General features: G+C 33.4%; 1 long non-coding RNA gene across 1 annotated transcript; it reads right to left on the bottom strand.

Annotated features, from left to right (window-relative positions):
* Positions 1 to 944: 944 nt before the first annotated feature.
* Positions 945 to 1,484, bottom strand: LOC149241182 (uncharacterized). The gene is made up of 2 exons (XR_016245597.1): positions 1,312 to 1,484; positions 945 to 1,078 (listed from the first exon to the last, which is right to left on the bottom strand). It is a non-coding gene; the product is annotated as an uncharacterized LOC149241182 (long non-coding RNA).
* Positions 1,485 to 13,807: the final 12,323 nt, after the last annotated feature.

The following is a 13,807-nucleotide window of genomic DNA, read 5'->3' on the forward strand; positions in this document are numbered from 1 at the left end:
CACGGGGAGCTTCCTTGTCCATCCCAACATCCCCCACCATTCACTATGAGATCATCAACCTTAGTGAATTGCAACCAATATTTAGTTTGAATTTGTTTTGTGTTGGCTAGTGCAATGAGGTCGCCAAGTATCTACCAAAACACATCTCAATGATCAAAAGAAAGAAATATGTAAATCTTGAAGTGCCCACAATATGAAAGTACTGGGAGGAGGGGACCTTCTATGAATGAATTCGAAGATGAAGAAATAGGGGAGGGAAGATTGGTGGTTTTGAAGGTGGGGAGAATCTCACGATGGAGGATGTGTTGAATACAACAGGTCAACTAGCTTTGGCATTGTCTACAAAGCCAATCTTAACGAAGGAGGAACTATTTCTCTGAGGCTTCTTAGGTAAGGGACTCAAAAGGATTGAAAAGGAGTTAAAGGGACTTGCAAGGACTGAAAAGAACTCCTACATGTAATTAAGGATTTGGGTCACCTTTGGCATGAAAATATAGTCCCTCTCAGATAATTTTATGAAGGAATAAGAGAGAAGCTTCTTTTATATGATTATCAGAAGAAAGGAAACCTAGCTATCCAGCAAGCAATAATATAGATTATGTAAGAAATCCCATCAAATAAGTAATCCTTGTTAAAAAACGCACCTACGCTTGATGACATTCCCATATTTGTGGCATAGCCATATTTTCAAGCAACCCTAAATGAAAACAACATGATTGAAAACAACAACAACAACCTCTCCATTTGTTCTAACTCCAACACTTTCCAAAAGAGTGATTTCATTAAAACTAATCATTGCAATGCCTGCAAAGTTTTGTGAAAAATGACTAGCCATATTAGTCTCAATATGTCAGTTCTAAGGCCTGATCTTACTGACAGTTTGAAGGAGACTCTCTTCATGTGTACTCATAACAATGTATCCAATAACACTAAAGACAACAGAATGTTGTAAGGATGCTACCACAAGAAGCATCACCAACTCTCCAAAAGGTAGAAATAGTATAAAAAAACATCGTAGCTCCAGTTCCTTGAGGCATTTCCCCTTGATGATCAAAGCCTCTTCTGTGAAATAACCTCCCTGCAAATATTCCAACTTATTCTAATTTTTCAGAATCATCACTAAAATAAAAAGTTCAGAACTGAAGCCAGTACATAGAGTTTGATGAGTAGATATCAACTTGTGCAAATGAAACCAAAAACCAAAATTAAAATTAGAAAGCTAAAATCAAAACTATGCACCCATAGGTTGCCAATCTTAAATAAAAAATGAGCCCAAATTGAAAACAAAACAGAGGGGAATGAGTTGTGTACCAACGAGCACTATCATAGAGGTTTGTCTCTGTATTCCTACAATCCACCATCAAATAATGTCAACTAATAAAGATAGAATCCTCTATGATAGTAAACAACGATGCCTGAGCCACATCCAGAGTGTTTAAAGAATAGTCTGAGGGAGGTGAAAACTCCAGCAATTTTCTCCCAAATCCAAGGATATTGTTTCATACTCACGCATATGAATGGCCCGAGTTGTGGTGGAAGAAATACACTACCCTTGTCCATTGTGGTTTCCACATGTTCTTCATTCCTCACATTTCAATGGATGAACTCAAATGTATTTCTGAGCTCTGTGATTTTCACATCTGCTCTCAGGTGTTGGGAACCATGTGCTGCAAAGACATGACCTATTGTCTCTCCAATGCCAATGGTTGCAGCAATGATGATTGCCATCTTTCCTTCAAGCCTGATCATATTTAGCTACATATAAACCATGGATTACTACAATAGAAAAACCCATCTAAATTATCTAAAATATCAAATCATGTGAATCCAAAAGCTTCCATAACTAAAATTAAATATAAATCTACTTTATGTGTGGGGAGACTGAAATCAAAACAAGATTCAACTTGATATACACCCAAAAAGTTGCAATGTTGAAAAAAAATTAAGCCTAGTTTGAGATGAAATCAAAACAATGCTTCAAAGAGATGACATGTAGTATCTCCAATGCCAATTATTGTAGAAATGATGATTTCCATCTTGCTCAAATTCACATTCTCCAACTTGATATCTTCACAGGGAAATAATTTACTACAACTTAAATTAATGGCCTCCAGTGTTATTGAGGTTCCCCTTATGTTTTTGTATGAGACATCAGTGATATTGACATTCATATTAGATTCCTGCACAACCAAAGCCAATATTTACAACAAATTAAGTTATAAAAATAAATCTAGTGTTAACAGTGAAACCAAAATAGCATAATAAGTTTCAGAATGTCTATGGTGATATGATACTTCAATCTTCAAGTGCCATATAGAAAAAATCCTGCAATAAAATAAAATAAAGGAAAAATGTTTATATAGGAGGAGAATGATGATCACCAGGGCAGTACAACCTAGGCAATAGCATTGGTCAATGATGATTGGATTCCTTAGATTGTTTGGCTGAAGGTAGGTTGCTACTTGTCGGATATGCTACAACCACTACTTTATTACTTATATATGTTCAAGTAGCAACTACTTCCAGAGGCTTCCATGTCATTTCATGCCTTTATTATGCTCCTTTTGCCTTTGCTTCCTCTTCATGAAACTCACTCTAACAATCCCGAAAAAGTTTTCCATCCATTTTCCTAATACATTTTTCTTATGGACAACTTGATTTCAATAATTCTTTGTATTCCTTTCCAGAGAGGGAAAAATAAATGGAGAAATGGCATATTTTTGTTGGCCAAGAAAACTTACAACTATCAAATTAGGAAATCAAACATATAATGTGATCAACGTTTCACAAAATAATCCTTCTCAACCACCTGGAAGTGGGAATTATTGAGGCAATGTTAAATTGGCTGAAACAGGGGAACCATGTACCTTTGAAATTAAGTTGCATGGGTAGCTTCCATAAATTCTTTGAACTCTCCTACCTAATTATTTGTGACTAAGCTAGTACATGAATAATGCATCATGATTTTGTTTCTGAAGACCTTGGAATCAAATGACCACTCTGTGATTAAGAAAAGAAAAGGATATGTTGTTGTTCCCTCCTTATCAACATCTGCAAGCTTTCACGGACTACAACAACAAGGAGAAATTGATATATAAAATAATGTCGGGTATACCCAGCAATCAATGAATTCCAAGAGACCTAGTAATAATAGGTAACAAATGCTCCTATCCTTGATGGCATTCCCATATCTGTGGCGTAGTCATGTTTTCAAGTAACCCTAAATGCAAACAGCATGATTGAAAACCACAAAAACAACCTCTCCATTTGTTCTAACTCCAACACTTTCCCAACGAGTGATTTCATTAAAAGAAATCATTGTAGTGCCTGCAATGTTTTGTGCAAAATGGCTAGACACATTAGTATTAATATGCTAGTTCTAAGGCCTGGTCTTACTGACAATTTGAAGGAGACTCTCTTCATGTGTACTCATAGCAATGTATGCAATAACACCAAAGACAACAGAATGTTGTAAGGCTGCTACCATAAGAAGCATCGCCAACTCTTGCGGTTTCAGGAGAAAAAAACATTTAGACCGTGTACGCTTTGAATATAAAACTAGGTTTTGCCAATGAAAATGGAGAAAACTTAACAACATAGGTGGTTACCATAACCACCAAGGTAATCACAATCGTGGATTGTTATGGCAATGTTAATGCTAAACAATGGCTAGCCAAACCATACAAATGTAGAGATATCCGACAGCAAACAATGTTTTAATCTTCTAACATGTAGTTGGATGGTGCAGACAGGTACATGGGGCAGTTTGGGGGAGTTGTTTTCAAAGGGAACACCTGGCATAATTAAAAAAAAAGTAATCCTCATATATATATAGAATTTTTACCATAAGAAAATATTAAAAGACAGTAATAATAAAAGGTAAATTGGGAGACTCATTATTAATAGGTTTAGTAGATAAGGAAGTTAATTTATGAGAGAATTAAGAGATATTGTTTCACCCATTAGTGATAATGGTTTGTTCTCAGTGGGATTTTCATGAGAAGTCTAAAAAATTAGCTAAATAAACTTGATTGTAGCTTCCATAGTCTTTGCAAATGGAAAATAAAATCAACAAGGTTAATGATCAGTGGGATGATGAGGTTAGGGGTTTAAAGGGTACAATGTTTATAGGTTTGTGTGTTAGTTAAAGTTAAATATGGTTAATATTATTAGTATGGTCAATATGGATTAACCATGGTTAATAATGTCTCATTATGGTCAAGTATGATCATGATGATGGTCAACTAGCAGTAAAGGTAAGTAGGTTCCTTGGGTTTACAAGTTATGATCTTTGTATGTTTAGAAATTAGCATTTTGTAGGCTGGAAGCTCAGATTTACCACATTACTGATGTTTTATTTTGTAATTTTCAAGTCCGTAAGAGGATATATCATCCAGACACAAAAGCATGAGGAAAAGAATGCCAAGAGAATCATATAAGTAAGTAATTCCTTTTGTATTTTTATCACGGTTCTCTCTAATGAACAAATTTATTTCCATATATTCCAATGGTTTTCAAAACTGTATGCTTGGAATTTATAGGCTGGAAGCTAGGATTTACCACAGTAGTCATGTTTGATAATCTATCACAGTAGTCATGTTTGATAATCTATCTTTTAGATCCATAAGAAGATCCATCATTAAGACACAAAATCCTAAGGGAAGGAATGTTAAGAGAACCATATAGATGAGTAATTCCTTTTGCATTTTGATTATGGTTTTCTTTAATCAACAATTTTTTTTCCATATATCCCCTCCATGAAAGGAGATAAGAATAGTTTTCAAAATTATGTGGTTAGAATTGGTAGGTTGGAAACTCAGATTTACCATAGTAGTCATGATTGATTGTCTACATTCCAGATCCATAAAAGGATCCATCACTAGGACACAAAATCCTGAGGGAAATAATGTCAAGAGAACCATATAAATATGTAATCCTTTTTGTATTTTGATCATGGTTCTCTTGAATGAATATTTCTTTCCATGTATCCCCTTCGTGGAGGGAGATAACAATGGTTTTCAAATTTCTATGATTGGAATTTGTAGGTTGGATGGTCCTATTTACCATGCTATTCATGTTTTATTGTCTACGTTTCGAGTCCATAAGAGGATCCATCATCAAGACACAAAATGCCAAGGGAAAGAATGTCAAGAGAACCATATAAATAAGTAATTATTTTTGTATTTTGATCCTAGTTCTCTTATAAATATACTTCTTTCCATATATCCCCTCCGTGGAGGGAGATAATAATGGTTTCAAATTTTTGTGGTTGGAAATTGTAGGTTGGAAGCTCGTATTTACCAGGGTAGTCATGTTTGATTGTCTACATTTTGGATCCATAAGAGGATCCATCATCAAGACACAAAATCCTGAGGGAAATAATGTTATGAGAACCATATAAATAAGTAATGTTTTTGTATTTTGATCCCATTTCTCTCTAATGAGCATATTTATTTCCATATATCCCCTCCATGTAGGGAGATAACAATGGTTTTCAAATTTATGTGGTTGGAATTTGTAGGTTGGAAGCTTAGATGTACAAGACTTGAGTTATGCTTGATTGTTTACATTTCATATATGTGAGAGGATCCATTATGAGGAAACAAAACTATGAGGGAAAGAATATCAAAAGAACCATATAAATAACTAATTCCTTTTGTATTTTGAGGTTGGTTCTCTCCGAGGAACAAATTTTGTTCCATATATCCCCTCTGTCAAGGGAGATAACAATGGTTTTCAAATTAGCATTTTAAGAGTTCAATAGGATAATATTGTTCCTAACAAATGAAGTTAGTTAATTATGGGTATAAGTGTTAATTGATTATTAGGGTTAATTAATTATGTGTGTGGGTTAGTAAATTAATGGGTTAGGTGGTGAAAAACTTATATCCTGGGGGGTCAGTGGGTCAATAAATTAGGGATTAGTTAGGTTAATTTTTCAGGAGGTTAAAGGATTTATCGACCAACCATGCTTGGTGATTCTTAATGCATTAAAATGGTTAGTGGATCACGAGGTTAGTCAGTTAAGGGACTAAGGGAATTTACTTGGTAAACCACAGTTACAAATTATGAATATGGTCAATTCAAGTTAAGAGCTAATAATTCAACGAGGTTAGTGTCTTACGAGGTATGTTTATCAATATATTAACAAGATATATGTTTAATGGATTAGTGTGTTAAGGTATTAGTGGGTTAATGGTTAAGTAGCTCAGCAAGTTATGTGTTAGAAGGTCGTAAGAGTTAACATGTTTTAGAGTTTTGGGGTCAATGGGTCAATATGGTTAGTCACAACCAATGTGATCGATAAGACAAATATTGATAATATCGTGAATATTTGTTGTGTATTAGAATACCTTCATGGGTTATTTTTTCAAGGTCATAGTGTGTTAAGAGAGTGTATATTCATGTTATTGCATATATCATGTAAGTATTGATCGAATTCCACCCAAGAATACAAACAATACTAAGGGGGAATTTAGAGAAGAGTGGACTTTCCACTTAGTTTTAAGGATAAATTAAGAAGCCATATGCTAGCACAAAGGAAGGTGATAATAGGATGGAAAGGATATACATATTAGATCCTTAAGGTCATGTTAATGATAACTTGTCCTTTTGTTGATTTAAGTACTTCAAATGGGATTAGGATCATTTTTTACTAAAATATTAAATGAATAAAGGAAACAAACCAATAGTATGGTTAATCATCTTGGTATGTGTTATATTCTTTCCACGACTAGAAATACCTGGACCTAATAATGGTTGGGCAGACCAAGGATAGTGGGCAGACCTACCCATGGTTTTCTGCATAGTATTTTCACATGGTTTTTTCCGTAATGGTTTTTCCCATGGTATTTTGTAAATCTGAACAAGGGAACTACAATTATGTTCTAATCTAGGCTTAATGTTTTAGGGTTTATGAATGCTTCAACATGTATATAATATGTTGTAACATTGAAAGGAATATAATAAAAAATCAATCTGGTTTTCCTAGTTTTGGGTTCCACGAGAAAATATTTGTGTTTATTTTTATGTTCTCGCCATTGTATTTTTCTATTTTTAAGAATTCATTTGTAGTGGATTTCTGTACAGGGTTAATGCCTACGTTTAGTATCAGAGTTGTTTCAACTTCAAGGGGATGCCTTTGCACCTAAGGGGTTTGTTTCTCTGGCCTATGGTAGACTTAGTTATAGTGTGAGATCTGCAACATCGATTATTGTAGTGAAAGGAGATGGTGAAGAGTGGAAAGAAATATATCAAAAAATTCAATGGATATAGTTTTGAGCTATTAATCTCAATATGGAGGATCTATTGGTGGACCGAGATAAGTGGATTTATATAGATTTAAGTATGACACCAACAAGAATGTTGACAGGAGGCTATGCTAAGTTAGATCAGAAGGAAAATATCACAATATGATTATGTCTCCCGGATTAAGTATTATTGAATGTATTAGGGGAAGCTATGATAAAGGCTTTGTGGGACAAGTTAGGGACTTTGTATCAATATAATTCCTCGGTGAAAAAATTATTCCTATGAAAAAATATGTATAACCTGAGGATGAAGGATGTAGACTCGGTGACAGAGAATATAAATGCCTTCAATACTATGGTAAGTTGGTTGTTATATATTGATATCAAAATTTTATATGAAGATAAGTGCATCCGACTATTGTGTTCTCTACCAGAATCATGAGATAGTATGGTTCTTGCTATAGGTAGAAATACAACTACCTTGAAGTTTGATGAAATAGTCTCATCCTTATGGTCGGAGGAGATGAGATGGAAAAATATGGAGAGCTAGAATGGAGATGCCTTGTTTGTAAGAGGATGATCCCATAACAAACAAACAAAAAAAAATCCTCCAATGGGAGATCTCAACCTCGAGGAAAACCTGTAAAGGTATACTGAAAATGTGAAAAACAAGGGAACTACAAAAATGATTGTAGACCTAAAACTCCTGAGAAAGGAAAAAATTGGATGATGTTCCTTCTACAGAGGCAAAAACTACCTTAGATGAAGGTGGGGATGTGTACTTGGATTATTCTTCAAGTACACATCTATATCATGGGGCATGCTTGAATGACTCAACTACATCCTTTCATATGACCAAAATCATGAGGCATTCTTAATGGTGGTGATGTCTTTCTAGGGGATGAAAGGAAGACCAAAATCATAGGACGAAGAAAATTCAAGTTGAAGTTACAAAATGGAAGGATTATACACTTCCTAGTGTCTTACACATTACTATATTGGCTAGTAATCTGATTTATGTAAGTAGAATGGATAATGCAGATGTAAAAATAGTGTTCAAGAATGATACCTACAAGATGGTTCAAGGAGAACTATTATTGACGACGGGAGTTCGGATTGAAAATATTTACAAGTTGGTAGTAAATATTGTTATTAATGAGTGTAATAATTTTTTCATTCCTGAAAGTGGAGCATAAAATCTTGTAGTCTCTAGTAAAAAGACTATGTTGTTGCATCAAAGAATGGGAAAGATTAGAGAGAAGGACCTTCACAAACTGCATGGTAATGGTATGGTAGAAGGTATGTCTAATTTCACTTTGGACCTCCATTTTTATGAATATTGTGCATATGGGAAGCATAATCATGTGATTTTTCCCTCTGGTGCTAAGAGGGAAAAAACAGTCTTAGAGCTTGTGCATATTGATGTGTTTAGACTTGTTTCATTTCCATCATTGGATAAGTTTTATGTACTATGTCTCATTCATAAATGAATTCTTGAGGAATACATATATCTATTTCCTTAGGAAGAAATATGAAGTCTTTGACATGTTTAAATAATTTAAACATTTGGTGGAAAATCATATAGAGAATAATATTAAGGTGTTGAGGATAGATAATGGTGGAGAGTTACAGATGAAGGAATTCAAAGATTTATGTAATAAGTGTGGTATAACACGACAAAAGACTACTCCATACACAAGTCAACAAAATGGAGTTGTAGAAAGAATGAATAGGACATTGATGTGTTGATGGCCAAAAATGACTGAAATCAACATTATGGAGATCACCCGGTCAAAGTCCCAAATTAGACTTTTTTCTGTTGAAGTTGGTAGTTCCAACTAGTTATAATGGGTCTAGTTACCCATAGAAAAGTTGCTCCAGCATATGGTGGCTCAATTAAGGTGAATGGAAAGGGAATGATCTAGATGGTGATATCTGATAAAATTATAAAACAAAAATAAACTAATAACTATAATGTTAACCCAGGTTTTAATGTAATTACACTGAAAAAGAAACAAAATGCATAACATGAAAATTTATATCTTCAAATTATAACATTAATAGTAGCAGTATAAAAGTAATGAATTCAATTAAATAGTTAGTAGAATTCAATATTCAACACATTCACATACAATTCCAATATTCCTTATACTCATAACCAACAAATGAAACACATCAATAGCAATTATTTTCCACTTTATTGATTAAAAGGAAAAGTAACAAGTCATTTATCTATATATATATATATATATATATATATATATATATATATATATATATAGACATATATTCAGATTCCAATCAAATAAAAATAATAGATAATAGTACCAAAACTTCTTTTACCTTCGTAGACATCGAATCCAAAAGGGCGATTCAATTTAAATTAATGAAAAAGTGACTTACAAAAGTGTAACAAAGCAATTCTTCACAAAAATTTTAAACCCTTAGTTTGAGTTCTAGAGCCCTATAAATAGTTTATTTACAAAGAAAAGTGAGAAACTAAGTCTCTAATATTTCCTCAAATAAACTAAAACAAACTTGCACAAAATAGCTAATAATTTCATTTAAAAAATAAAAGATCAACTCGGGTGACTTGTTGTTGATGTGGAGCTAGTAGCTTGCTTCCATTGTTGATGGAATTCTAAAATAGGGGCCAACTCAGGACGAGAATGAGACTTTATGCTTATTTGACAACTAGAAACATGATCTTGTAGAGTTGGTAGTGGTTGAGTTGATAATTTTGTAAAAGTCTTGAGTACTTGCAAATAACCATGTGCTTTAATCAAGAGTTGTTTAACATGAAATCCACCTTTGACAATTACTTTATCTTTTTAATACATTCTACCCTATTATCTATCCATCTTTTTTGTAAAGTATTTAATTTCGAGAGTATATCCTCTTCACAACTTGATATTAAACATGTCTTCAATAATGACCAGGTGATGGATTAAACAATTGAACTTGAAAGTTCCTGACCATCAATAACCAACTTTCTCACCAAACATATAATATCTTTCCAACTCACAAAAATAGTAGATTTATGCATCTCGTCAATTTTTGGAAGATTAGGATATATTCTCTTTGAGTCTTCTTTCCATTATAGGAGATTATTAAGATCATTTTTAGCTTCATCATATTGAGTTTCCATATATACAATTTCATCAACCAATGAATCAACATGTTTGAATTGTTCTTGTATTAAACTTAACTTATTGCAGAGAGGTTGTTGTTATGTCTGAAGTTGTGAATTAAGTTCATTAACTTCATGTTTGAATTTGGAAAGATCCAAAGCTCCTTCTCTTGCTTGCTCAATGCTTTGCTATAATTCTTCTAACTTATCATCTTTTTGTTTGATTTTATTAGAATGTTGATTGTTGACTAAGGTGACTTGTGCCTGAAGTTGTGTTTGAGATTGTGAAATGTATTGTCTAACTATTGAATCATGTTATCCTTTTCTTTGATAAATTTTTGGACATGGGTTATGTTATCTATGCTCGCTGAAGCATAAGCCCCTGCATATTGAGCTAATTCTTCAAATTATTCATGAGCAGTTGATGCACCATTCCAAACTAACTCTAATGAAGGGGATTCTAAGGAAGTGTTTGTAGAAGAAAGCTCATTCTATACTCTTCTTTTCTTGATTATAGCTTTGTGTTGAGGATTGTAGAAAACCTCAATTAGTATAATTTCCTCAACATTAAATTAAATTTTTGAAGTTGGATGTACAAGAATCACTTCTAGATTAAATTGAGAATTAATAGGAATTTTAGAGATGACATTACAGTGTGCAAGAGTAGATTTTGAAGATTCTATAGTAACAAGAACTATTTGTTGAGCAATAAAATCTGAAGTGTTTACTTCAAGGGTTTCCTTTTCCATTTCTTTATCCACTGGTTTTGAAATGATATCAGTGAAACTCTACCATTATTTAGCGATATCAATAACCAAATTATTTACAAAAGAGATTTGATCTCGAGATTCTGTAGAAGAGATATGCTTTGGTGTAGAAATTTGAGATGTAGCCTAAGAAGAAGAAGCGATATCCTTTTCGATAAAACCATCTCCTTCGAGTAACTTAAGAAAATGCATTGGTAGAGAAGTCCTCCTAGAATATCTAAAAACTATAAAGTGTTAAAAGTTATTTGGAGACAGTTGATTCACTTTATAGAAAACTGAATCATAAGATGAGATCTACTATAATAAATCGTCATATTGGCTAATTTCATTAACATAACCTATGATATATGCTTAAGTATTCTGAGCTACCTAAGAAGGATCAAAATCTCTGTTGGGAATGGTGGAAATATTTAATTCATTTAAGGCCAAAATTTCCTTTCAACATTTTCATAATTTTGGAGAGTGAATAAACTAACTTGCAAAGGAAATTTGGGTGAAATATTTTTGAAAGCTCTTTTGAGATCAAGGTTATTTCCAATCCTAATAGTTCAATGAGAAATTTCCCTGGATAAAGGGGGAGAACATGGGGGCAACCATTAATTCCCCAAACCCTAACATAAGTGAAAATATCTTGAACAAAATAATTCCTAATCCTTGTCAAACATTCTATAGCCTTGGGAGACATCCTTGGAAGCATGGAATTGAAAGTGGATCGATATAAGAGAATCATTACAAGATGAAAGATGCACTAGAAGTGATCAAAGTAATTTTCTTCCCAAAGAATGTTGTGATATATGTGCATATGAAGAGGGTGCGAAAGGTTTTTATTTCCAACCCATGCGGGGAAGTCTAGTGAAAAACAAATGGCATCCATCACATAAGCAGACATGCAGAATGATAGATCATTAGTAGGGGTATTCTTTGAACAAAAATGTAAAATGTGGTTAGCCATATTATCTGATAGAATTGGATCCCCATAAAAGATATAACCATGAGAGGTAGTTTCAATAAGCGGGACCGAGACAATAGGAAACTAAGAGACATTTTCCAGGCAAATAATCGACAAAGCATAGCAGCAATATAACAAAAAGGGGAATCTAGGGAAACAATGGAATAAGTATTAGAGGATTCTTGTAGGGCAGAAATTTGTAGGTTGGAAGCTCGTATTTACCAGGGTAGTCATGTTTGATTGTCTACATTTTGGATACATAAGAGGATCCATCATCAAGACACAAAATCCTGAGGGAAGGAATGTTATGAGAACCATATAAATACGTAATTTTTTTGTATTTTGATCCAATTTCTCTCTAATGAACATATTTATTTCCATATATCCCCTCCATGTAGGGAGATAACACTTGTTTTCAAATTTATGTCGTTGGAATTTGTAGGTTGGAATATTAGATTCACAACATCTAAGTTATGCTTGATTGTCTACATTTCATATATGTAACAGGATCCATTATGAGGACACAAAACTATGAGGGAAAGAATATCAAGAGAACCATATAAATAAGTAATTCATTTTTTATTTTGAGGTTGGTTCTCTCCGAGCAACAAATTTCCTTCCATATATCCCCTCTGTCGAGGGAAATAATAATGGTTTTCAAATTAGAATTTTAAGAGGTTAATAGGATAATATTGTTCCTAGAAAAGGAATTTATTTAATTAGGGGTACAAATGCTAATTGATTATTACAGTTAATTAGTTAGTTGGTATGTGGGTTAGTAAATTAATGGGTTAGGTGGTGAAGAAGTTATTTCCTTCGGGATTAGTGGGTCAATAAATTAGGGATTATTTAGGTTAATTTTTTAGGAGGTTCAAGGATTTATCGACCAACCATCCTTGATGATTATTAATGCATTAAAAGGATTAGTGGATGAAGTGGTCAGTCGGTTAAGGGACTAAGGGAACTTACTTGGTAAACCTTGGTTACAAATTATGGATATGATCAATTTGAGTTACGAGTTAATGATTCAACAAGGTTAGTGTCTTATGAGGTATGTTTATTAATATATTAACAAGATATATGTTTAATGGGTTGTTGTGTTAAGGTATTAGTGGCTAAGATGATTAATGGGTTAGTGGGTTAATGGTTAAGGGGCTTAGTGTTGGCTTACTGGGCCCTCACTCAGGTTCAGCGTTAATTAGCTAAAAAAATCCCCACACTACTGGCCCTTTCAGCATCAATCCATGGAGTGTGCACTGAAGTCTCACCCGAAGCAGTATGGGGGGAAGCAGGAACAAAGTTTTCACACCCAGAGATGGTAGTGATGTTGTTTTGTACCCTAACCCTGCCTTTGCGTACATCGATAAGCCCTTTAGGTATTATCGATATATTTCTCTTATTCAACTTCTAGACCTTCGCAAAGGTCTACGATTGTCCTTCATGAACCCTACTTACAAGCTTCTATAAATGTTCTTACCTTTATATTTACCGTGATCAACTTAAGTATCTAATAACTTCAACATGTATTAAGATATTCTTCGCGTAAATAGATATTATTACTTGTGTTCATATAACAAAGTAAAACATATAGATTCGCACATCAATATAGCATTAAATCATAAGCCGAGTCTTCAACATAACATAATCGCATAACAGAAGTAAATATATCAAACACAAATAACTACAGCATAATCTTCTTTATTAATGCTTT

This window comes from Pinus tabuliformis, chromosome 8 (assembly GCF_031772625.1).
Source record: "Pinus tabuliformis cultivar Carrire ecotype Pingquan chromosome 8, CPIR1, whole genome shotgun sequence".
Classification (NCBI taxonomy): domain Eukaryota; kingdom Viridiplantae; phylum Streptophyta; class Pinopsida; order Pinales; family Pinaceae; genus Pinus; species Pinus tabuliformis.